The following is a 26,567-nucleotide window of genomic DNA, read 5'->3' on the forward strand; positions in this document are numbered from 1 at the left end:
CAGAAATAAGCAAAAGAAAAGAAAGAGAGACAAACCAAGAAACAGACTCTTGATTATAGAGAACAACTTGATGGTTTTCAGAGGAGAGGTGGGTGGGGGGAGGGGGGTAATAGGGAATGGGGATTAAAGAGTACCTTTATCATGATGAAAATAAAATGATAGGGGCGCCTGGGTGGCTCAGTCGTTAAGCATCTGCCTTCGGCTCAGGTCATGATCCCAGGGTCCTGGGATCGAGCCCCGCATTGGGCTCCTTGCTTCGCAGGAAGCCTGCTTCTCCCTCTCCCACTCCCCCTGCTTGTGTTCCCTCTCTCGCTGTAAATCTTTGAAAAAAAAAAAAAGAAAAGAAGAAATTTTAAAGTTCACTTCAGAAACAAGTTAGGTGCTTGCTTGATGCATCAGGCACATGTATTATCTGAGTAAATAATAAAAGGGCTTATGTAAAATGGACCCATCTAAGGTACCCCTCCTATCTTTGAGAGGGCCGGAAGGATGGGAATTGACATCAGTTGGGACCCTGCGAAGGAAGGAGCCCTGCCCTCTCAAAGCAGCAGGGCTCTCTGAAAACCATGGTGTTCTCTGTGTCTGGACCCTGTGTTCTCTGATCCGTGGATTTGTAAGTGCTTCCTCTGTTTCGGTGCTGGTGGCAGGGGATAGAATATCAAACAAAACAACCCATCCCTGCTTTCATGGAGCCTGGAGTTTATTGAGGAAGCCAGACCCTGAGCAAATGACCATGGTGGTGAGTGTAAGATGGTGGATGATACACAAGGTGGCAGTGGCCCTGCCTTAGGCAGAAGACAGGAAGGCTTCCTGGTTGCAGTGATGCCTCAGCTGGGCGTAGCCTTCTCTTAGACTCTGAAGAGGGAAGAGACACATTAAACTCAAACAACTGAGTAAGTCCACAAATGTTGGTCATGGGAGCTAAGGGGTGGGAGAGATAGGAGCTGAGACACAGAAAAAAGTCAGACCATGGGGATTTCTGTAGGAATATAGGAGAAAAAAAAACAATGTCTTTCCTCTACCCACCTTAAATTCTCTTGACAGGAGCCCAGTAAATTAGACTACCAAAGACAGATTACCAAGAGAAAAATAAACAAATTTATTAAAAAGTGCATCACACATACACAAGGGAGCACCCAGTGATGAGTAACTCAAAGGAGTGGTTAGAACTTAGGCTTGTTATAGTATATTAACAAAAGAACAATGCATTTTTAGAGAAGTGACAAGACAAAGGAAAAGGACTTTGAGGGTCTAGGGTGGCAAATTGTGGGAAGGTGTGTACATGGGAGAAGTAATGGTAGACAAGGTTTGTTATGTAGGTTCCTCTGGTGCCATCTCCAGGCTGATAAGGGTCTGGAGTTTTCTCTGGTGATTAACTTCTGTCCTTCCTGGTAGAGAGGGGAGTGGGGACACCTCTGCAAAGTTATGTCTTGCTTTTAGGCAAATAAGAGGAGAGCAGAGAGTTTTTCTTATATCCGTTTCTTCTTAATTGCCTTCCACTCAAAATAATCCCTATGCCAATGTGACATATTTGGGGGTGGTATATTCTACTACTCTTCTCCAGCTTTGGTTTACTAAATTGTTAAATATTCTTCTCATTAGACCAGTTTTTTTATATATGTATATATAACTCACATACTGTAACACTTACCCCTTTAAAATATATAACTCAGGGGGCACCTGGGTGGCTCAGTTGGTTAAGTGTCTGCCTTCGGCTCAGGTCATGATCCCAGGGTCCTGGGGTCAAGCCCCACGTCAGGCTCCCTGCTCATCAGGGAGCTTGCTTCTCCCTCTGCCTGCTGCTCCCCCTGCTTGTGTTCCCTCCCTCTCTCTCTGTCTCTGTCTCTGTCAAATAAATAAAATCTTAAAAAATAAAATATATAACTCAGGGCCACCTGCCTGACTCAGTAGAGCATGCAACTCTTGATCTTAGGGTCATGAGTTCGAGCCCCACATTGGGTGTAGTTTACTTAATAAAAAAAATATTTTAAAAGTATATAATTCAGTAGTTTTAAAACATATTCACAAAGTTGAGCAACCATCCACACAAATTCCAGAGCACTTCACCACCCCAAAAGAAACCCTAGCCTTATTAGGAGTCACTCATCATCTGCCCCACCACTAATCTGCTTTCTGTCTCTATGGATTTGCCTATTCTGGACATTTCATATAAACAGAATCCAAAATGTGTGCTCATTGTGTCTGGCTTCTTTCACTTAGCATAATGTTTTTAAATTCACTAAGGTTGTAGTGTGTATCTGTACCCCCATTCCTTTTCATGGCTGAATAATACTCCTTGTGTGGCTATAAGTCACGAGACTGTTGAGAAGAAGGTGTGTATATCTATGATGGGAGCGAGTGCCTTGAGGACCAGCCTCAGTGTGAGAAGTACTGTGCTTTGTATGGCAGTTCAACTGCCTGGGTTCTCCCTTCACTGGCTCTGTGATTGGGCAAATCACTTTCTTTGTGCCTCATTTTCCTCTCATAAATGGGGATATAACAGTAGTAACTCTCATAGGGTTGGTGAATTAAATGAGTTTATACATTGAAAGGGCTTAGAAAAGTTCCTGATATAAAAGTCCAGTTGTTCCTATGAAAAAAAGTAGGCTGGCAGATGCAGAACTCCCCACTGGCTAGCACATTGCCCTTTATTCCAGAATCTTCCAAATGGCTACATGGCTACTTTATAAAACTTGGAATTACAACCAGGTCTGACTATAAAAGGAAACGAAGATAGCAGGTTCTATATCTTTTTTAGGTGAAGGGGAGCAGAATATGCCACCCTAAAATGGGCCACTTTGGCATGTAGATTATTTTGACCTGAAGGCAGTCAAGTCTCAGGAGACTCAAAAAGAACTTTTACCTCTCCCTTCAGTGTCTGAAAGAATTTAGATGGGGAGCCTGCCCAGAAAGAGTTATTACCAGAGATATATATATATTTTTTTAATCTGAAAGACTTACCCACATGGCAGGACCAACATCTGCTTAGCAAACATCTGCTCTTCTCATCTTCCTGCAACTTGCCCTCCTCGCCTTTGAAACCCCAGCCCCATCTCTTTCCTCAGCTCAGGATGGCCTGTGAGCCTCCATTGCCTGACTGCCTTTGGGTCTCATATTTCTATGGGGCCCTCCGTACATAGAAAATAAAATTTCTTTTTCTCCTATTAATCTGTTTTATGTTTTTTTTTTTAAATGTTTTATTTATTTATTCATGAAAGTCAGAGAGAGAGAGAGAGGCAGAGGCAGAGGCAGAGGGAGAAGCAGGCTCCCCACCTAGCAGGGAGCCCGATGCGGGACTCGATCCAGGACCCTGGGATCATGACCTGAGCCGAAGGCAGACACTTAACGACTGAGCCACCCAGGCGCCCAAATCTGTCTTATGTTAATTGGAGTATCAGCCTAAGAACCTAGAAAGAATGACAAATCTCCCCCTCCCCCAACAGTTTGGAGACCTGCAAAGGGACCTTCGCTGACTGGACACAGCTTCCCCCCAGGGCTATTGCAGCTGCGAGAGCCACTGACGGTTAAGAATTCTTACCAGATCAGTCACCTGGATCTCCACCTGTAGGATCCAGTGGAAGCGAGCGTGGTGAGAGTCCTCTTCCCTTTTTCTAAATTCAGATTAGCAGGAGAAAATGTTTGTGTGAAGTAGTTCCTTGAGTATGGTGACTCTGGTAAAGATCTGTTATGAGTACTCTTGCGTCTACGGATCCCTTTTCTCCCAGAGATAGTCATTGTTTCCTTTGGTCTCTGTCTTTTGTGTCCTTTGTCATGAGAAGGAGAATCATAGCCCGTATGAGCTTTTTCCTTTTGTCCTGTTCCATGTCTTGAGAGCTTGGCTTTGTGACCAGGGAGAATATTCTCACTGGCAAACGCATGTACCAGCGTGCATTGGCGTAGAGCTGAGTAGGTTCCAGACCCGAAAAGCAGCACTGCCTTTGTCCGACTGAGCCAGCCCTCAGGGGAGTTTGTCTTCAGGGGTTCCGGTCCATAAGGGGCCCTTGGTGCTGGTGAAGGAAAAGTCCCATAGTAGCACCTGACTGGTGTCACAGATGACAGGAGACCAGAGCCCCCATTTCGACTGCACCATTCTTACTGCCTGTGACACTGAAGGTCTTTGCTTTCTTAGGCTTAATTATGGGAGTGAACTTTATGGATCTTGTGAGGACTGCATCCTCTGCACCCTCTTTTGGAATGCTTCCTGAATCCCTGGTTAAACCATAAAAGGATTTAATTGGTTTGAGTCACTACTGAGATTAATATAAGATCCTGTTTGTCAATGGCCAGATGATGGATCCTCTGAATTGGCTGTATTTGAAAGAGAAAAGTTTAGAGAGCTCTCCTCTAACAATTGTCTTATTGGTATCTATGGAAAAAACAACTTTTTTTTCTTATGGAAAAAACAATTAAAAAGCGGACACAAAGGAATATAATGGCTAGCCTCAGGGACTCCCTTAGCAAGATGAAAGAACAGAAATTCGGCTTAGAGGGGCGCCTGGGTGGCTCAGTCGTTAAGGATCTGCCTTCGGCACGGGTCATGACCCCAGGGCCCTGGGATCGAGCCCCGCATCCGGCTCCCTGCTCAGCGGGAAACCTGCTTCTCCCTCTCCCACTCCCTCTGCTTGAGTTCCCTCCCTCGCTGTGTCTCTGTCAAATAAATAAATAAAATCTTAAAAAAGAAAGAAAGAAAGAAAGAAAGAAATCAGGCTTAGAACAAAAAATTAAAATCCACATTCAATGTAAATTCCCCTTCTCAAAATCCTGCCCCATCTGCCTGGTTTAGCTTCCCTTTTCCTTTGAGATTTACAGAGAGCATTCTGACTTGATCTCCAGGCCCAGGGTACTGGTTACCTGTGTAATGTTGAGGACCAGGAAGTGAATTTAGCAGAAGAATGGGAGTGGGGAGGGGGCGGGGGGTTGTGAGGGGACAGGTTGCAGGGCTCACTCTGCTGTTTCTTACAACTCCTCCTACTCTCCAGGATTCTGTAATCAGGGTCTGCTAGCCTCAGGTCTTCCTATGCAATGTCTTTTGTGGAAATATCCTGGATCCTGACCACAAAGAATTCATGCAAACAGAGACAAGCAGCAGAACTTATAAATGATAAAATCCTTTTACCTCCACTACCAGAATATCCTACCAAATTTAAAGAAGAGTTAGAAAGATCACCGGCCATTCAAAACCCCACTCGCAGGAACCTTGATTAGCTGCTAAGGGGTGTTCTTTCCACCTGTAATTACACTGAAGTTAACAGACAAGCCAGATGGCTCCCTGAGGAAACCCCCCCTCAAGGAGTAAACAGATGACCAGAATTTCTCCTAGGCGCTCCTAAAAATGACGTTCAGGGACTGATAGAAGCAACAGTAAAGGTTTTTGCCCCCTAAGGTGAATTGGCCCAAGGTTGAATTGCGCACGCAGAAAGAAAGCCTTTATTAAAGTCTTATAAAGACTTTACAAGGGCATATTGCGTTAAACCCTGAAGCTCTAGAACATAGAAATCTTTTGATTTCCATCTTAGTTGGACATCTCGCTGATAAAAAAGAAGCAAATTTAAGATAATGTAGTTGGGTGAGCGGATCAGCACCTCAATATCATTTAGGCTTCAACCCAATTCTTTGAGAAATTAAAAGCAACTGTCCTGGGGCACCTGGGTGGCTCATTTGGCTCAGGTCATGATCTCAGGGTCCTGCAATCAAGCTCTGCATTGCATCAGACTCCCTGCCCAGTGGGGAGTCGGCTTCTCTTTCTCCCTCTGCCCCTCCCTCCACTTGTGCGCTCTCTTTCTCTCTCTCTCAAATAAATAAAAATCTTAAAAAAAAAAAAAAAAAAAAAGCAACTGTCCTATTCTTAACAAATCTTTGTAAAACCAGAAATACAGCTCTAGAAACAATTCAAAGTCCACCTATCTTCACCATCCTCCAAAACTCTCCTATTCATCTCAAATTGCTTGCAGGTACTGTAAAAGATTGGGATATTGGAAACAGAATTGTCCTACACTTAAGAAAAGGAGGGAAAACTGGGTCCCTCGGTGGCTCAGTCAGTTAAATGTCTGCCTTCAGCTCAGGTCATGATCCTGGAGTCCTGGGATCGAGTCCTGCATTGGGCTCCCTGCTCATCAGGAAGGTCTGCTTCTCCTTCTACCCCTCTCCCTACTCGTTTCTCTCTCTCTCCCCCATTCTCTCTTGCTCTTAAATAAATAAAATCTTTAAAAAAAAGAGGGAAAATATAAATAATTTCTCTAGATCTTTTATTTTTAATTTTTTTAATTTTTTTTTATTTTGAGAGAGAGAGAATGAGAGACAGAGAGCATGAGAGAGAGGAGGGTCAGAGGGAGAAGCAGACTCCCCGCCGAGCAGGAAGCCCGATGTGGGACTCGATCCCGGGACTCCAGGATCATGACCTGAGCCGAAGGCGGTCGCTTAACCAACTGAGCCACCCAGGCGCCCCTAGATCTTTGATAAGAGGGAAATATACTCCAGACTTCTTGGAGAAAACTTGGCTGCCTTTGTGGTACAGATTTTCTTTCTTTCTTTCTTTTTTTTTTTTTTTTAAGATTTTATTTATTTATTTGAGAGAGAATGAGAGAGAGCACATGAGAGGGGGGAGGGTCAGAGGAAGAAGCAGACTCCCCGCCGAGCAGGGAGCCCGATGCGGGACTCGATCCAGGGACTCGATCCAAGGACTCCAGGATCATGACCCGAGCCGGAGGCAGTCGCTCAACCAACTGAGCCACCCAGGCGCCCTGTGGTACAGATTTTCTATTCCATCTTCTCTAGGACCTGATAACCAGCTTTTTGAGATGCAAACTTTAGAGAGAGGTTTGTTTGTTTTGTTTTTGTTTTAAGATTTTTATTTTTTAAGCTCTACACTCAATGTGGGGCTCAAACTCATGACCCCAAGATCAAGAGTCATGTCCTCTACCAACTGAGCCAGGCAGGTGCTCCTAGGGAGAGGTTTCCTATCAAAAGGATAAAAAAGGAATTATTTGCGAATTAGGCTAATGAAATATCTTAAATGTCCTCTCCACAAATATTAGTAAAAAGCCTTAGCCATGGGGCCCGCCGGCTCAGTCAGTGGAGCATGCGACTCTTGACCTTGGGGTTGTGAGTTTGAGCCCCATGTGGGATGAAGAGATTGCTTAAAAAAAAAAAAAGCTTTACCCATCTAAGAAGGTGAACTTATTTCAACTGCCAAAACAAAATTTGGATCCAACTGTTCTTTTATAAACCAGTGCGTTTTGTAATTATCATACCTGACTCATGGTAAAATTTTAGAATGAAAGCTATACAGTTTCTGTATTTGTCTATATGTTTGTGTGTGTCTATATTTGTATGTTGCAGATGTGTAATAGTTTTCTACTTGCTGATGGTACTGCCAATATTAATTTGCAGGAGATCTATTCAACTGGTTTAAAATAAGCGCTTATATGAACTAAGTACTGCTAAACCCTCAGAAATATAATAGAAACAAATTCAAATGTTTTTCAAGTTCACATGATCTGGGAAAATATTCAGTAATATTCAGTGAAGCTAGTTTAAGGTGACTGGTTTAATTAAAATAGACACGTCTTCAGGGGTGCCTGGGTGGCTCAGTCAGTTTGAGCGGCCAACTCTTTTTTTTTTTTTTTTTTTTGAGCAGCCAACTCTTGATTTTGGCTCAGGTCATGATCTCAGGGTCCTGGGATCTGGCTCCGAGCTAAACAGGGAGTCTGCTTGAGATTCTCTCTCTCCTTCTCCTTCTGCCCCTCTCCTTGATCGTGCTCTCTCTCTCTCAAATAAATAAATCCTTTTTTTTTTAAGATTTTATTTTATTTAGGGGCGCCTGGGTGGCTCAGATGGTTAAGCGTCTGCCTTCGGCTCAGGTCATGATCTCAGGGTCCTGGGATTGAGTCCCGCATCGGGCTTCCTGCTCCTTGGGAGCCTGCTTCTCCCTCTGCCTCTTAAAGAGAGAGAGGCAGAGGGAGAAGCAGGCTCCCAAGGAGCAGGAATGTCTCTCATGAATAAATAAATAAAATCTTTAAAAAAAAAAAGATTTTATTTTATTTATTTGACAAAGAGAGACACAGTGGGAGAGGGAACATAAGCAGGGGGAGCGGGAGAGGGGAAAGCAGGCTTCCCACAGAGCAGGGAGCCCGATGCGGGGCTCGATCCCAGGACCCTGGGACCATGACCTGAGCCGAAGGCAGACGCTTAACAACTGAGCCACCCAGGCATCCCTCAAATAAATAAATCCTTAAAAAAATAGACATGTCTTCAGAATTCTCAGCATTAAATATAATGCAGACATAGAACTTTTATTCTACCTGGGTTTAGTAGTCAAAAAAATTCATGCTATCTCTGTTATAAAATTTGTCTGCAAGAGAAATAGCTTGGGATGATGGCTGACTCCATCTAATGTCTCTCATAAAGTTCTCGTGGGTAGTCTGAGCATAATTGTTGGGAACCCGTGACTGAGATAGATGTAATTGGAATAAGAACTTTTAGGTGAACTTTTCAGCCGTAATTATGTTTTATGGTGTGTATACTTAAAAATGCCTTCCAAAATCGGGGCACCTGGGTGGCTCAGTTGGTAGAGCGTCCAATACTTGGTTTCAGCTCAGGTCATGAGGTTAAGCCCTACGTCGGGCTCAGTGCAGAGTCTGCCTGAGATTCTCTCTCCCTCACCCTCTGCCCCTCCTGCTTGTGCTCGCTCTCTCTCTAAAATAAATAAATAAATCTTAAAAAAAAAAAAAACTTTCCAAAATCACTTGATAACTTCCACCATTAGAGTTTTACTAAGTTAAGTGATGGAAATTCATTGACTATCTAGATCATTTCCAAGTAAGATAAAATCTTGAAACATTAATTATCGAACATGGGTTTATCTACATTTTGCTTCTTATTACAGAGAAACTAAAAAGATATTTAGATGTGTTTGTACTACATTGGAAAATTATACTATAAAAAAAGCATATGCTTCTAGAAATTCTGAAATGTATTTATAAATTTGCCAGTCTAAAGAATGAAAGTATAACAATTTACATCTTAGTTTTCACTAGAAATTCAAGTTTCTAAGGATTAAGAATTCCAAAAAAATAAATGACATTAAAACTATGAGAAATAGGGGTGCCTGGCTGGTGCAGTTGGAGCATGAGACTCTTGATCTTGGGGTCATGAATTCAAGCCCCGCATTCAGTATAGAGATTATTTAAAAATCAAAAAATCTTGAAAAAAAAAAACTATGAGAAATAGTAAGGGAAACAACTCTGTATGCAAGGAAAGTGATATGTGGTTTTGGTAAGAAGAGATATGAGACATGAAGAGGCATTTGTCAAGGGAGTGTGAGCATGAGCAGGGGGAGGGGGAGAGGAGGAGGGGGAAGCAGACTCCTTACTGAGCAGTGAGCCTGATGTGGGGCTCAACCTCAGGACCCTGGGATCATGACCTGAGCCAAAGGCAGACGCTTAACGACTGAGCCACCCAGGCGCCTCTAAAATAAAATCTTAAAAAAAAATTTTTTTTATTTTTAAGTAATCTCTACACCCGACAGGGAGCTCAAACAGCCCCAAGATCAAGAGTCTCACTCTCCACCAACTGAGCCAGCCAGGCACCCTACATAGTCTTCTCCTTTTTTGACCCTTCTGATTTGGAATCATTGAGAACTAAAACTGTTCTTTCCCTAAAGCCATGCAAGCAAGCTAAAGCTGGACAATTTGATATAAACTTCAAAGAAATCACCGCAACAGCTCATATACGGGCAATCTTTATGCCTCCATACCACTTAGAAAGATCACCAGAGACATTCAAACTGCCAACCGTAAAAATCTATCAGGTTGCCACTGCACTTTCTCACTCCATCTGAAGAGGATTGGAGCCAGATATCTAGAAATCTTCTCAACTAGCTGCCTTCAGAAGTCAGAAAGTGGGAGTATAATTTTCTCCATCATTAACCATTATTTTTCTTTTGTTTCCATAGAAATGCCTCTTATTACATATCTGATTGCTCGCACAATAGACCTAACTTTGGGAGTCCCCCTGCATTCCCACCTCCTAAAATGAGACACAGCTGTTTAATTGAACTGGCCTACTCTCCAGACTAAGAGACTGGTTCAGTGAGATAGGGCGATTTACCAACGCAACTTATGAACTGTGAAGTTTCTTGGGCAAGTTTCAAAGATGGGACTGAAGGGAACAGAATATGCCACCCCAAAATATGCCACTTTGGCATGTAGATTATTTTGACCTGAAGGCAGTCAAGTCTCAGCAGACTCAAAAAAAACTTTGACCTCTCCCTTCATTGCCTAAAAGAAATTCAGATGGGGAGCCTGGCCCAGAAAGAGAGTTATTACCAGAGATAATTTTTTTTTTTTTTTAATCTGAAAGACTTACCCACATGGCAGGGCCAACATCTGCTTAGCAAACATCTGCTCTTCTCATCTTCCTGCAACTTGCCCTCCTCGCCTTTGAAACCCCAGCCCCATCTCTTTCCTCAGCTCAGGATGGCCTGTGAACCTCCATTGCCTGACTGCCTTTGGGTCTCATGTTTTTATGGGACTTCTGTACCTACAAAATTAAATTTATTTATTTTTTCCTGTTTCTCTGTCTTATGTCAATTTACTTATTAGACTAGCCAAAGAACTTAGAAGGGTAGAAGGAAAGTGGTTCTGCCCTCACATTGGCATTTAGGATTTTGTAGTTGTGCAGACTTTCAAACTTGTTGTTAGTGATAATGAACTAAGGGACATTTTCCTATATATGTACTTCTAAGGTCCATCTACCTTGAGACAAACTGCTTTATTTATTTATTTTTTAAGACTGTATTTTATTTTTTTTAAGTGATCGCTACACCCACGTGGGGCTTGATCTTACAACCCTGAGATGAAGTTGCAGGCTGTACTGAGCCAACCAGGTGCCCCAGAGAAGGAACTGCTTTATTTCCAATTAATTAATTAATTAATTAATTAATTAGAGAGAGTGTGTGCGAGTGTGGGGGTGCAAGTATGCTGGCAGAGGAAGAAGGAGAGTCTTTTTTTTTTTTTTTACGATTTCATTTATTTGATGAGAGAGAGACAGAGAGAGACAGAACACAAGCAGGGGGAGTGGGAGAGGGAGCAGCAGGCCTCCTGCTGAGCAGGGAGCCCGATGTGGGGCTCGATCCCAGGACCCTGGGATCGTGACCTGAGCCGAAGGCAGACCCTTAACGACTGAGCCACCCAGGCGCCCCAGGAGAGAGAGTCTTAAGCAGACTCTGAGCTGAGCTTGGAGCCTGACCCGGGGCGGTGGGGAGGGGGTGGGGATGGCTTGATTGCATGCTGACCCTGACATCACGACCCAAGCCAAAACCAAGAGTTGAATGCCTAACCGACTGAGCTACCCAGGCACTAAATTTTTAAAAACTTATGAATTTTCAACATACAAAAAAGTAGAAAAATATGATTTCTTATGTACGTTCAACAACATTTATTCCCATTTTTAAATTCTTGACAGATGGTCTTTGTTCCACAACTGGATGAGGGCGGCACACCCAACAGGTAGGAACCATCTTGCAAGGATCTGGGGAAACTGGTTTCATGGGCAGGTTGAGAAATGTCTGCTTGCCTAGGCAGCTAGGACACTTTGTGGAAGGTAAGGGTGAGGAGGGAGGGCTGTGCTCCACCCCCGTTCCCCCCCTGGCCACTCCGTGGGGCTTGGTGTGGGATGAGAAGGCTTGCTCTGGGAAGCTGACACTTGATGAAGTTGTCTCCGACATAGTGACACCAATGTTCATCAAGAGTAAGGCATGCGGTGCTCAAGCTCATACTTATGGCCCCAGGGATTGTCTGGCAACCAAATCTGAATGGACATGGACAGTCTGTGGATCCAAAGGTGCAAGTTCAGGAGGGTAGAGGGCCTCTAGGTCAAGTACTCCAGACCCTCCCTACTCAGGTGAGGCTGTGGGCCGGGGAGCTGGTTAGAAATGCAGAGTCCTGGGCCCCACCCCAGAGCCACTGCTCTAAAGTGCTCAAAGTGTGGCCTGTTGGGGGGAAGATTACCCCAAATTTGGAATCTCAGCAATTCTGGGTTGGCAAGCAGCTGGTCCAGCCCATACCAGAAAATGCATAGGTTCCTTTGGCAAGACCCTGGAGAAAGAGTCTCCAGATAGTCCAGCATCACCTCCATTCACAGGCAGTTCACCAGCTAGGCAACACCTCTTTCAGTCTTTGGTAAATCACTGTTGGAAGGGGGGGCTGTGGGCATGGCAAGGGGAACCTTCTTTTTTTTTTTTTTTTTAAAGATTTTATTTATTTATTTGAGAGAGAGAGAGAGAGAGCACATGAGACGGGGGAGGGTCAGAGGGAGAAGCAGACTCCCTGCTGAGCAGGGAGCCCGACGCGGGACTCGATCCCGGGACTCCAGGATCATGACCTGAGCCGAAGGCAGTCGCTTAACTAACTGAGCCACCCAGGCGCCCCAAGGGGAATCTTCTTAACTGAAGACCCTGCTGAGAATATCCCCTTGCTGTTGCCCTGTTGGAAATTCCAAGCCCTCTAGCTAAATTTTAAGGGAAACTTTTCCTGTGTTAATTACAAGCCCATTTTCAGCCCGTGTTAAATGGGCCGACTAGTATTTGAAAAAAAGAAAGTATTTGAAAAAGACTTTTTCTTACTTGATACATTTTTTTTTAAAGTCCAATGGCAGTACATGCTTGTCATTAAATGTTTTTGCAAAAAGACTGACACCTATACAAATAAAATTCAGAAGCCTGTGTCTCATCTCTCCCTGCTCCTGCAACCCCCAATGTACTGTTAGCAATTTGCTGTGCATCCTTGCAGATCTATTTCTTTGCATTTAAAAACACTACACACACACACACACACACACACCTTTCCTGTAATCTTTTTACCTTAATCTCTTTCTCAGCCTTTTGCACTTCCTTCTTTTTTTTTAGGGTATAAACATTTATTACATGTACAGAATATGACCTCAAACGAATGCAGATAGGCTAGGACACAATGATACTGGATGGAAGATGGCGAGCTCTTTGGAAAGTGGACAGGTTTGGGTGGCACAATCAGTTAAGCGTCTGACTCTTGGTTTCGGCTCGGGTTGTGATCGCAGGTCGTGGGATCGAGCCTCAGGTTGGGTTCTGTGCTCAGCACAGAGTCTGCTTGGGTTTCTCTCTCCCTCTACCCCTCCCCATGCCTTTGCACTCTCTCTCTCAAATAAGTAAATAAATTTTTAATAATCTCTATGTGTGTAACTCATTAATCCTCAGAGTCACCTCATGAGGTACTATTATTATCCCCATTTTACAGAGGAGGAAACAGATATAGAGAGGTGGAGATGCTTGTCCAAGTTCCCCCAGTTAGTGATCAGCTAAGCCAGGGTTTGAACCCAAGCAGCCTGGTTCCCAAGTCTGTGCTCAGGACACCCTGCTGTATTCATGGAGATGCATAAATCTTGGACAGTACCCCCCTCATGTGGCCTTTCCACCTTAGGGCTCCCAGGTGCTGGGGTGGGGACAACTTCTCTGTGCAGGTCCGCCTGCCCTACCCCTCCTGTCCTGCCTGTTCCACACTGGAGCTTGGTGAACTTAGATGATGTTTTCTAGATTGTGTAGAATAGGGTAATAGCACTTATCTCCTTGGGTTCTTAGGAGGATTATATGATGGGATGCACATAAAATATCGGTGAATGTTGGCCATTGATTTCGTTATTATACATATGAGTTCAAGGGTGGGGGAAGTGGCAGGGGAGGGGACTCACCAGTTGAGTAGAGACCTCAGGGAGAGAAGGGTAGGTATGTTAGATTCCTGTTTGTTTGTTTTTAAGACTTTATTTATTTGACAGAGAGAGCGAGCACAAGCAGGGAGAGCAGCAGAGGGAGAGGGAGAAGCAGCCTCCCTCTGAGCAGGGAGCCCGATGCAGGGCTCAATCCCAGGACCCTGGGATCACGACCGGAGTTGAAAGCAGACACCCAGCCGACTGAGCCACCCAGGTGCCCCAGTATGTTAAATTCCTACCCAGAGTGGGATAAGGAAAAAGGAGTGACGGGGTAGAAATCTTCCAGATCTTTACTTGGACCTCAGAATACTCATAGACCCTAGACCTCTTTATGAAGATCAAGGTGAGGGATGAAAGCTGTGGATGGTCGGTTCTTGTTCTATTTCATTCCAGTGCTCAGCAGTGTCCTGTCAACAATGTGTATGGCGGACACCCCAAGTAGATCACTGCAGGCCGTTACCTAGACCCTAGTGCCTGTGTCCTGGCCTCTAGCACTTCAGGGCCTGGGCCCACTGGCTGGGCTGGCCCCAGGCAGCAGAGCCCCATCGCATCAGGATTGCCCCCAACTACCAGCAGCCTCCTTCCGCGTGGGCCACATCCAGTCATCTCTATCCCTGCTGCCCCCGCTCCAGGGCTCCGTCATCGTAGCACAATAATAGAGGCTGATTTTATGAATATTCTCTGTAGCCTTGCATACAGAGGCAAATGCCTGTCAGGCAGAAAAGAAGCATTAAATTTTGAGGGTGCCTGGGTGGCTCAGTCGTTGGGCGTCTGCATTCAGCTCAGGTCATGGTCCCAGAGTCCTGGGATCGAGCCCCGCATCGGGCTCCCTGCTCAGCGGGAAGCCTGCCTCTCCGTCTCCCACTCCCCCTGCTTGTGTTCCCTCTCTCACTGTCTCTCTCTCTCTGTCAAATAAATAAATAAAATCTTAAAAAAAAAAAAAACACTAAATTTTGAGACTGCAACTCTTTAAGCCCAGAATCCCAGGACCTGCCTCCAGTTCAAACCCACATTGGCCATTTCATTCATTCATTCATTCATTCATTTATATTTTTTTGACAGATAGAGCCAAAGAACACAAGCAGGGCGGGAGGGAGACACAAGCAGAGGGAGAGGGAGAAGCAGACCCCCCGCTGAACAGGGAGCCAGACTCGGACTCAGGGCGGGACTCGATCCCAGAACCCCAGGATCATGACCTGAACCGAAGGCAGTTGCTTAACCACCTGAGCCACCCAGGCGCCCCTCACATTGGCCATTTTAGACTTTAGATGAGTCTTAGGTAGGGTGGCCAAATAATGTTTTGTCCATACTAGTGCTCTTCTTTGGTTTGCTAATAAATGTTTTTGGTGAGTTTTCCTGGAAAAAATTCCAAACTTACGGAAAAGTTGCAAGAATACAAATAATACAAGGATACTCCTATATCTTTTATTCAGAGTCACCTATTTCAACATTTTCCCTATTTACTTTCAACCTCTCTCTCTCTCTCTCTCTCTCTAAGTATATACACACTTGTATACATACATATACCTGTTCATGTATACATATGTGTACATACATACCTTTTCTTTTTTAAAGATTTATTTTATTTTAATTTTAGTATTATTTTTTAATTTTTTTTCTTAAGATTTTTTATTTATTTGACGCAGAGAGAGAGAGGAAGCAAGTGAGCCCGAGCAGGGAAGTGACAGGCAGAGGGGGGAGGGAAAAGCAGGCTTCCCGCCGAGCAGGGAGCCCGATGCGGGGCTCGATCCCAGGACCCTGGGATCATGACCTGAGCCGAAGGCAGGCGCTTAACGACTGAGCCACCCAGGAGCCCTTATTTTTTTATTTTAGAGAGAGAGGGTGTGTGTGCGTGTTTGAGCTGGGGGAGGAGGAGGGGGGGAGAACCTCGAGCAGACAGACTTCCTGCTGAGCGCAGGACCCCAACTCAGAGCTCAGTCCTACCACCCCGAGATCACATTCTGAGCCCAAACCAAGAGTTGGTCGCTCAACCGACTGAGTCACCCAGGTGTGCCTATACAGACTTTTTCCTGAAACATTTGAAAGTTAGTTGCATATACTGTGGCCCCTTACTCCTATTTATTTCCTAAGAATAACAAAGCTATCCTACATAACCATAATTTTTTTTATCAATTCACTAAATATAACTTTGACATAACATTTGTATTTGCTCTGTTTATATTTCAACTTAATCAATTGATCCAAAGTCTTTTTGTTTGTTTGTTTTTTTAAGAGAGAAAGAACACGAGGCAGGGGAGGGCAAAGGGAGAGGGAGAGAGATAATTCCAAGCAGGTTCCTTGCTCCAAGCTGGACACAGGGCTGGATCTCACCACCCATGAGATCATGACCTGAGGTGAAATCAAGAGTCAGAATCGGACGCCCAACCGACTGAGCCACCCAGGCTCCTCTGTGTTCTCTTTTTAATAAGACTCAGAGTATCTGTTAGGATTGAAGCATTAACAGGGGGAAGGGCTCCCTCCGACTTCCTCCCTGTTGGCCATTATCGAGGTGAAGTGAACTACTTTCCAAAGGGAGGAGGCTCCGGAGAAGCGGTTCTTGACTTCCAGGTGCTCAGGCATGGTCTCCCCAGGAGTGAACTGGGGAGGCGTTTGAGGGCTGATGGAGATATGAGAGGGAGAGGAGCCCTGATCGGTCTTCCCAGGCGGGCCCCAAATTTCACTGGTTACCAGAGGGCCTGGAGGCATTGGGTGGACCATCCACTCCTGTCAACGTCACACCTGCTTCCAGCTGGGGCAGAGTGTCCTGGCCGAAGCCAGACCAGTCCCCAAACCTCCCTTGGCTCTCCCCTGCCCCTGCCATGCCTTTTGGGTCTCTGATACTCACTTTTTTTTTTTTTAAGATTTTATTGATTTATTTGACAGAGAGAGACACAGCGAGAGAGGGAACACAAGCAGGGGGAGTGGGAGAGGGAGAAGCAGACTCCCCGCTGAGCAGGGAGCCCAATGCGGGGCTCGATCCCAGGACCCTGGGATCATGACCTGAGCCGAAGGCAGACGCTTAACTGACTGAGCCACCCAGGCGCCCCTGTTTTTGTTTCTGTTTCTGATACTCACTTTGTTGTTGTTTTTTTTTTTTTTTTTGGCATCATACCATCAACTACAATGCCAGCTAAAAGCAAAGAAAAATATTTTCATTAGCTTGTGCAGATTTTTTTTTAATTGTATTATGTTATGTTAGTCACCATACAGTACATCATTGGTTTTTGATGTGGTGATCCACGATCCATTGTTTTCGTATAACACCCAGTGCTCCATGCAGAACATGCCCTCTTTAATACCCATCACCGGGCTAACCAATCCCCCCTCCCCCCTCTCCTCTAAAACCCTGTTTGTTTCTCAGAGTCCATAGTCTCTCATGGTTCATCTCTCCCTCCAATACCACCCCCCATTTTTCCTTTCCTTCTCCTAATGTCCTCCATGCTATTCTTTATGTTCCACAAATAAGTGAAACCATATGATAATTGACTTTCTCTGCTTGACTTATTTCACTTAGCATAATCTCCTCCAGTCCCATCCATGTTGATGTAAAAGTTGGGTATTCATCCTTTCTGATGGCTGAGTCATATTCCATTGTATATATGGACCACATCTTCTTAATCCATTCATCTGTTGAAGGGCATCTCGGCTCTTTTCACAGTTTGGCTATTGCGGACATTGCTGCTATGAACATTGGGGTGCATATGGCCCTTCTTTTCACTACATCTGTGTCTTTGGGGTACATACCCAGTAGTGCAATTGCTGGGTCATAGGGTAGCTCTATTTAAAATTTTTTTTTTTTTTAAGATTTTATTTATTTATTTGAGACAGAATGAGAGAGAGAGAGAGCACATGAGAGGGAGGAGGGTCAGAGGGAGAAGCAGACTCCCTGTCGAGCAGGGAGCCCGATGCGGGACTCGATCCCGGGACTCCAGGATCATGACCTGAGCCGAAGGCAGTCGCTCAACCAACTGAGCCACCCAGGCGCCCTCTATTTTTAAATTTTTGAGGAACCTCCACACTGTTTTCCAAAGTGGCTGTGTAAGAGGGTTCCCCTTTCTCCACAACCTCTCCAACATTTGTTGTTTCTTTCCCCGTCCATTTTTTCCATTCTAACTGGTGTAAGGTGGTATCTCAATGTGGTTTTGATTTGGATTTCCCTGATGGCTAATGATGATGAACATTTTTTCATGTGTCTGTTAGCCATTTGTGATACTCACTTTGAATGGCAGAAGTACACACTGGTTTGGGGAGATGGGCTAGAAATCCATGTTATCTTCCCCACTCGGTGTCCCTTCAAACCTTCACTGCTCAGTTTCTTAGCCTGTGATTAAGGTTCTGGGCGTCCATGCCCTCGGACGGGAAGAATGTGCATGTCTATTTTCGCTAATCTTTCACTGAAATCTAGCATTTCCTTCAATTGTGTTTGTAGACATCACTGCGCGGTAGTACGAGCCGTTCCTGGGACTTTGTCCCTAGTGGGAGTCACCGCTCTTTTTGTATCACACCACAGCTGTGGCCGACATTGAATCTCATCTACACTCATCATAACTTCAAACTCATAGTCGTCATCAGGCTCACCACCACATTGTATTTCAATATAATTGGCTTCCTTTGTGATCCTGGGTATTTTACTTTATGCATTTAAAAATCTTACTCTGGGGGCGCCTGGGTGGCTCAGATGGTTAAGCGTCTGCCTTCGGCTCAGGTCATGATCCCAGGGTCCTGGGATCGAGCCCCACATCGGGCTCCTGGCTCGGCGGGGAGCCTGCTTCTCCTTCTCCCTCTGCCTCTCTCCCTGCTCATGCTCTCTCCCTCTGTATCTCTGTGTCTCAAATGAATAAATAAAATCTTCAAAAAAAAAAAAGATTACACACTTAAAAAAAAAAAATCTTACTCTGGGGGCGCCTGGCTGGCTGGCTCAGTCGGTGGAGCATGTGACTCGTGATCTCTGGGTTGTGAGTTCGAGCCCCACAATGGGTGTAGTGATTACTTAAAAACAAACAAACAAACAAAAATCTCACTCTGAGAAGGGTCCAAAGGCCTCGCCAGACTCCAGAGCACTCTATGAAACAGAAAAGATGAAGGAACTGCTTCGTCCTGCCCACCATGCGTCTTGCCCTTGGAGTCACCCTGCCAGTCCTCTCTCCGGGCATCCAGTCCCCAATCCCGTGTGCGGTGCGCGGCTGGCACGCTTCCTCAGCAGGCCGGCTACACGCTGCCATCTGCTGGGGGTGGCCCACATGGCACCCCGGTGGTGACGCCGGCGCTCCGGGTCTGCGGTCCCAGAGGGGGTCCTGCAGCACCAGCCAAGAGGCTATCTGGCTGCTCTCAGGATAGAAATCCAAGGTAAGGCAGCGGGAGGTGAAAGCAGAGTTTACTCCAAGGCGAGAGAGAGAGCGAGTGCAGGTGCAGAGTGTCTGGGAGACTCAGAAAGGAAAGACAGTCCCGTCTGTGTTCGCGGTTTGGAGTTTTTACTGAGGAGGTGGTCTGGTGTATGGGGCTTCTTAGGCATCCAGGGTCGAGTGCAAACAAAGGGCCCAGGTGTTCTTCCTTGGAGTCAGGGGGTCTTGGCGTGGAGATGCCTTGCTGGTGGTCTGGAATACACATAGGATGGCTTCCTCTGGTCATTCTCACCTGGTCCTGCCTTGGATGTCACTATTCTAGAGAAATCATTAACTCCTTGCCCTTTATAAGGCGGACACACACTACTTGCATCAGGGGGCATGTGTCGAGTGAGGGCGGGGGTGCAAGGCCTAGCAAGAATGGAAGCAGGAAAAAGAGCACGAAGCGGATTTTTTATGGGGTTCTTCATTTCCCTGTCTCAGTGGCTTTGGTTAGATGCTTGTGGTCCTTCTAGTCCTTCTGGGCATTATAAGCGAAGATGCGCACTGTGCCCGAAGTCTCGCTGGAGGACCGTCTGTGCCGCTCGCACTCGACACTTGCTCCTTTGCCGGGGTCCTTGGGTCGCTGCTCCGCGCCTGTGCGGGGTTTTCCTGGCGCCAGGAGGCCCCGGGAGCCCGTGAGCAGCGCAGCCCAGAGCCAGGTCTGGGAGCTAGGGGCGGGAGCATCTGCAGTTTATCAGGCCGAATGAATTGTTAAACACCAGTTGTTCAATTGTTCTGAGCACCTGGGCCGATAGTCAAAAGTCTTAAGGAGAAGGTTGATGAGAAGCTTCTCTCCCTCCCAGTCCCCGGGCCTCAAACGTCACCAGCTTCTCTTTCCTTCCAGAACTGCTTGCCCCATCGAAGGCCAAAATGAGCGTGAGCGGGAACCCTGCCTTTTCTTATTTAAATCGTAAGATGTTAAGCCCCTGGTCTGCACCTGGCTTTTCTATTGAACAAATTGATCGTGTCTACATATAAATAGTTTCCTCCTGGTTCTTTCCCTTTCATTTCTCTGGTCGTTTCCCAGCAGTCTGTTGAAAAAGAATGTCTTTCCATAGGAACAGGAGTACCCAGACATAGCCAGAAATTTCAGGGTAGTTCTAGAATTCATTTACCCACCTACAAAAGTCCAAGGATCCTGGGTTAAATAGTTCTGTATTCCTCTTTAGGTGGATTTGCAATTCAAAAGGGGCCTTGTGGGACTATCGTACCTTAACTCCAAAAATGACTACATGGTAAATTTGGGGCAGGGGGGTCAGAGGTGGGTTGTTCTTTGGGTAGAAGACTCTTTGTGGTGTCCCCAAATCTGGGTGTTAGGGTACCAAGATCTCTGTCTATCCAGAGGTTAGCCTTGTCTTCCCAAGCCGAGCTCGGAGCTCTTTATAATAAATGTCACTCTCCTAATATGGAAATCTCCAGCAACAAGCAGCTCTCCCCTCCAGCATCTCTTACCAGATATGTCAGGCAGGCCAGCAGCCACTGGCTGGGGACACCTCAGAAAGATGCTCAGAGGCCTGGGGGTGGGCTGGGCAGATGGCCTGTCCTATCCCCACACTGAGAGCACTTCCAAGTTTATAGGTGTTCACATGTCATTCTCTGAAATCAGCTTTGAGGTGAGGAACAGGTGCTTTCTCCTAACAAACCACATATCGGGCAGGGGGCTTCTCACGGACATCTGACACTTTCATTGCTCTGGGCCACTGAGATACACCAGTAGATCCCAGCCTCAACCAGAAATCGCAGCATAGTATGGTTTCCTGCCAGACTCACACAGCGGGAGAGAGACTGTTCAGACCTGCCAGTGGAAGCATCTTGTGGGCCAGGCAGGCTTCTCCGCAAAATAGGAAGATAGCACTCTGGTTTTTATATCAGTGCTTGGTGAGTTTGATTACTGTGAGTCAGTCTTGCCAAATGGGATCCTCTCTGGCCCCCAGAACTAAGGGTTGCCCTTCAGACCATGGTGAATTCCCCTGAGTAAGCGCCCACTCTGTCCCCTAAGACCAGCTGACCCACAGTTTGGAGGCAGTGGATTGTCCCAGCAGGCCTTTCAGCGGGAAGCATGTTGAGGAGACTGAGGGAGTAGGTTCCAGTATCTGTTAGCTTTGTGTGAAAGAAACTCACTTGCAGAGATTATAGAGTCCTCAGATGTACAGTGACCAGGTGGAAGAAAAATTAGCATAAATCTATCCTGACTGCCAACAAATGGTCAGGGTGAGCTAATCCCCTTCTATCTGAAAAATGGCACCATCAGTGTATCTCCTTCCAGATCGAACTCAGCACTGTCTGGAAGAAAACCAGTTCTTGGGAACATGCAAATTAAACTGGCAAAACAAGGATTTGCAAAGGAAAAGACAGATTTTTTAATTCACATACATGCATGTGCGTTCACAGAAAAATGTGATTCAAGGAGGTAGTTAGAATTTGGGGCTTTTATACCATCCTAATAGGGGAAGGGGAGGGGGAGAGGGGATTTACAGGAAAACAAGTAGATTTTAGGGAAGATAAATGGACCCTTAGGAAAACAGGAGGTATGGTAATCTTGTGACAATATCTGTTTATGTGATTTCTTTTTTGGTTTGTTTTTGTTTGTTTGTTTGCTTTATGCAATTTCTTTTTTTTTTTTTTAAGATTTTATTTATTTATTCATGAGAGACAGAGAGAGAGAGAGAGAAGCAGAGGGAGAGGCAGGCTCCCAAGGAGCAGGGAGCCTGATGCGGGACTCGATCCCAGGACCCTGGGATCATGACCTGAGCCGAAGGCAGACGCTTAACCATCTGAGCCACCCAGGCGCCCTATGCAATTTCTTATCCCAATGCAGACTTCTCTCCAGTGAAGAGTCCATCTTCCTTGGTTGCACAACTCCTGGGGAGGGGATTTTTGACAGCTGACTTCTTTTGGGAGGCTCTGCTTTTAGATCCGGGGAGTTCAGGAAAAACAACTCCTCACGGTGAGAGATTCTGGATCCCCTCAGTATGAATGCCCTTCTTCTCCCTGTCCAAAGACCAGGCTGGTCGGCTGGCTGCAGGGGCTAGGGGTTTGGCTCAGCATTCCTGAGCCTGGCAAGAGCAGAAAGAGAGGGGGCCATTCCCCAGCAGAGGCTGCTTTGCAAGGCCGGGGCTGGGGGGGAAGGGCCAAGTCACTCTGGTGATGGAGGGCGTGTGCAGGAGCACAGACTGCCAGGGTCAAACCATGTGTCCTTGGGCAAGATTCTCAACTTCTCTGCGCTTCCTTCTCCTCCTTGGCTAAAAACCCTCCCAGGACTGTAGTGAGGATGAAATTAGTGAATACATTTAAAGCACTTACGACCATGCCTGGCACATAGCAAGTGTGCGGTTAATACGGCCAACTTCTCTAGGCACCGGGGACACGGCAGTGAGCAAACCCAGCCCCTGCTCTCCCGGATCTTCCATTCTGGAGAGGCACCCATGAGACAGAGCATTACATGGCATCATCAGATGTCATTGTGCACCAGAAGAAAACGAAGCAGGTGAGAGGCAGAGAGGAAGAGGCAGGGGCTGGTGTGGATGGTCAGGGAAGGGGCATCTGAGCAGAGACCAGAATGACGTGGGTTCCTAGGAATTATGATTATGTTTTGTTGCTGTTCCTCCTGCACGTTCCCAGTGCCCTAAATCAGTCCCTCTCTTGCCCGACTCTCCGTGATGGTTTCTGGCGGTGGAGTTAGTGGGGCGAGTGAACGGCGGGGGGGCGGTTCTGAATGGGAGTCAGGGTGGTGGGTTTCTGGCTTTGATCTCCCTTCTGTTCCTCGGCACCACAATTCCACAGTGCCAGAAGACACTTGTTAGGACAGGGCCTGCCCCCTCCAGGAGAAGCGCTTACTACATGGGCCACCCCTAGCTCGTCTGGAGGAGTAGGTGTGCTGGGGAAACTGGCCCGCTGTATGGCTTCAGGGCGAGGCCGGCTGCGAGAACCAGAATAGAAGGTCTAAATTTAAACCCATGTCTCGAGGCTTCAGGGAGCCCGGGGCCTGTGGGCCCTGGGGTGGCTCCCTCCCTCCCTCCTACCCTCCCTCCCTTCTCCCTCCTCCCTCCCGCCTCCCTTCCCCCTCCCTCTACCTCCCTCCTCTCTCATCGCCTCCCTCTCAGAATGGAAACTGTTTCTTTCCTGGCTGCCTAGAGCTGGTTTCCTCCCAAGGAAATAATGTCTCACCGCAGCTGAGGCAGGCTCTGCCCCCTGGAATTTCCCTGCAGTGGAGAAACACCCCCCCCCACCCCCCCGCCGAGCCCTTCTGAGATGGGACACACCTAGAGCCTGCTTGGGCATCAGCCAGAGGGGGACACGCCCAGAGACACACAGATGTAAACAGAAACAGAAACAGAAAAGGGCTGGGAAAACCTGGGGGGGGGGAGGGGGCGGTGGGGAACCTCAGGATCAGGTTCTAGTCCCAACTCTTGTCTCCACCTCCCTGTGAGGCTCGAGCAAATCATCTCCTTTTCTGAACCCATTTTTTCACCTTCTTAATATTAAAATAGATCTCTTGAGAATCAAAATAGTACAGAACTCTAAAGGAATCAACCTAGAAAGTTCTTTGATTATTTCAAAGATGTCACTTTCTTTGTTCAAAAATATTTTTAAAATCCACCCCCCCCTTTTTTTTCCTTTCTGAAAAATTCCTTTCAGGACCAGTTTTAGGCACTCATAGGTCTGCCTTGTGACTTTTGCAGACGTTTCATTTTTGCCTAGAGGGATCACTGCCTATGGTACCTAGAGAGACTTTGGGCTGGTTCCAAACATTGAGTTCAAAAAGATTCCTGCAAGGACAGTGAAAAAGGGTCTGTCACGTGCTATCACGGTTGCAAAATTCCCCCATGCCCAAGGTCAGCCCCCAGGAGGGACAGCCAGTTCCTCTAAACCCTCAGCTGTAAGCAGGGTCCTACTTGAGCCTTCCATAGTCCAACACTCAGACACAAAGCTCTGCACACACATGGCCAGATGGAAACTTCCAGTTTCAGCCACCACCTCCAGAGGCAGCAGTTCTGGAGAACCCCAGCCATGCACCGCTTGTGCTTTTGTGAGTGTGTTCACTGAGGCCAGGAACAGCGTCTGTCACAGACCTGATCATGTGCGGATGGTCACAGCCCAGACACCCTCCAAGCAGGCTGTGCCCAGAGACTTCAGCAGGAGAGAGAGAGAGAGCGCGCGCGCTAAGGGGACACACCCAGACACACTGGGTTGCCTGGTAACACGGAATGCCAGCCCCAGGGACACACACCCTTGCTGGGATGACACACTCATACTGTTCCCACACAGGCAGGATTGCACGAAGCAGGCTGCCCCATGCACGCGCTCTTCCCATGCGAATATGCCCACCGGGAAATGCCTTCATTCAGAAACAGCTGGGCCACTCAAGATCCTGCTCATCCACACCCCAAAATGCTTACCGGATTTAGGTAGTGCCGAGCAAGCCCCCTAAAACTTGCAGTCACACTCAGTGACACACACACACACTCGCCCGAGTGGTCAGAGTCTAGACTCCTCACGTCCTTTTGTTTCCTCCCGGAAAAACTTTGCTTTTCCATTTTAAGCAGCCAGTGACCGAATGCTTTATTTCTGTAACTTCTTAGTATTAGCCAAAGATTGTTCTTTTGAAATGTCTACAGTAAGTTACAAAGAATGACCTTTGTTTTCAAATTCAACTATGCAAAACTCTAAACACAATGTGAAAACTCAGAAGGCAATTTTTAAAATTCACAAACCATGCTTGAGGGTTTTTTCAACTTTTGGATGTAGGAGAAAGGCAAGCTTACTGACTTTGCAGTGATTTTTAAAATTCCAACTTGGTAAACAGGAAAACAACTTTGGAGTCTTTGTAAAATGAGCAACAGGAAAAGGCTCGACTGGGCAGCACCCCTCGCTTCTTAGGGATGGATGAACCAAGGACTCGCCCTTGACCTGGTTTCCACACTTTGACCTTGATTCGACAGAACTTCAATGTGGTGTTTGGACTGCCTGACTCACAGACAGATGTGCCCTCACTTGGGTCCAAGGACAGCCCCCTGTGTAGGTTCTGTCCCCTTCTCTGGATGTTTCAGACACAGTGGTGGTTTTAGGATGAGATAATCTGATCTTCCTGGCCACAGCAAGCTTCTTCCCTCCTGTTCCATCACCAGATAAGACCAGCCTAGAGACATCTTCAGATCTATACACTGGCACTGGCCAGGCCCTCCCCTGCCATCCAGAGCCTTCCTTCCTCTGTCCCTTTTCCCCTTTGCCCTTCCTTCCCTCCCTCTCTCCGTCCCTCACTCTGAACTTCTGACAGCAATTCCAGTGTGAACTTGGAACTTCAGGGAATAGGAATCTTGTCACACTCAGCCTCTCCTCCCAGAGTTTAAGTCATCTCCCTCCCTCAAAATTCCTTTCTATTCTTACTTTTATACAGTAGTCCCCCCTTATCCGTGGGGAATACTTACCAAGACCCCCAGTGGATGCTTGAAACCGTGGATGATACCAAACCCTACCTATGCTATGTTTTTTCCTATACATACGTAACTGTGATTTATTTTATAAGTTTAATTTATAAATTAGGCACAGTAAGAGATTAACAGCAATAACTAATAATAGAACAATTATAAAAATATACAGTTTGAAAATAATATATATATACACCACAATAAAAGTTATGTGGATGTGATCTCTCTCTTTCAAAATATCTTATTGTACTGGGTTCACCCTCCTTATGATGATGTGAGAGGCTAAAAAGTCTACGTGATGAGATGAAGTGAGGTGAATGACGTGGGCACTGTGACATAGCATTACTACTTGTCCTTCTGACATTATGTCAGAACAGGGTCACCTCCTCCCAGGCCACAGTTGACTGCAGGTAATGAGACCCCAGAAAGTGAAATCATGGATAAAGGGGGATTACTGTACCTCAGTACCTGAAGTGGTTTTGTTTTTTTGTTTTTTTGGGTTTTTTTTTGAGATTTACTTATTTATTTGAAAGAGAGCAGGAGAGGGGCAGGGAGAAACTTTAGCAGACTCCATGCTGAGCAGGGAGCCTGACCCCGGGCTCTATCTCCAAGATCGCGACCTGAGCTGAAACCAATAGTTGGACCTTTAACCGACTGAGCCACCCAGCACCCCTAGACTTAATTTTTTAATGAAAAATTTCTGTATGTCAAAAACCACAAACAAAACATATTTAAAAGCAAGAGATAAACTTGGAAAGTACATTTTCCAGACATATGTGGCAACACAGGCAAATATCCTCAACATCAAAGGACTTTTATAAAGCACATGTCACCAAACAGAAAGATGGACAATGTGAGCAGGCCGATGAATCAAAACAATGAAACAAATGAAATAAAAAATGTTTAACCTCCTTAATACTCAAAGAGGTCAAAATAAAACCATTTGAAATAACATTTCCCCTTTTACTATCAGACTATAGCAAATGAATACCCACTATTGGGCAGGGCCTTTCTC

The 26,567-nt window shown here is 46.1% G+C and overlaps 1 long non-coding RNA gene across 4 annotated transcripts in view; it reads left to right on the forward strand.

The window, feature by feature from the left end:
* The first annotated feature begins 431 nt into the window (after nt 1-431).
* The window catches only part of LOC118011946, a 33,846-nt gene continuing 7,710 nt past the window's right edge, over nt 432-26,567 (forward strand). For 3 of the 4 annotated variants that reach the window (XR_004679572.1, XR_004679574.1, XR_004679575.1), the window contains exon 1: nt 21,950-22,611. This is a non-coding gene — a long non-coding RNA (uncharacterized LOC118011946). Of the gene's footprint in view, nt 740-3,443; nt 3,590-11,463; nt 11,508-21,949; nt 22,612-26,567 lie in introns of those variants that run through there. The other variant, XR_004679573.1, reaches the window with a different exon arrangement.

This window comes from Mirounga leonina, unplaced genomic scaffold (genome assembly GCF_011800145.1).
Source record: "Mirounga leonina isolate KUSES-001 unplaced genomic scaffold, KU_Mleo_1.0 Mir_151, whole genome shotgun sequence".
Lineage (NCBI taxonomy): Eukaryota > Metazoa > Chordata > Mammalia > Carnivora > Phocidae > Mirounga > Mirounga leonina.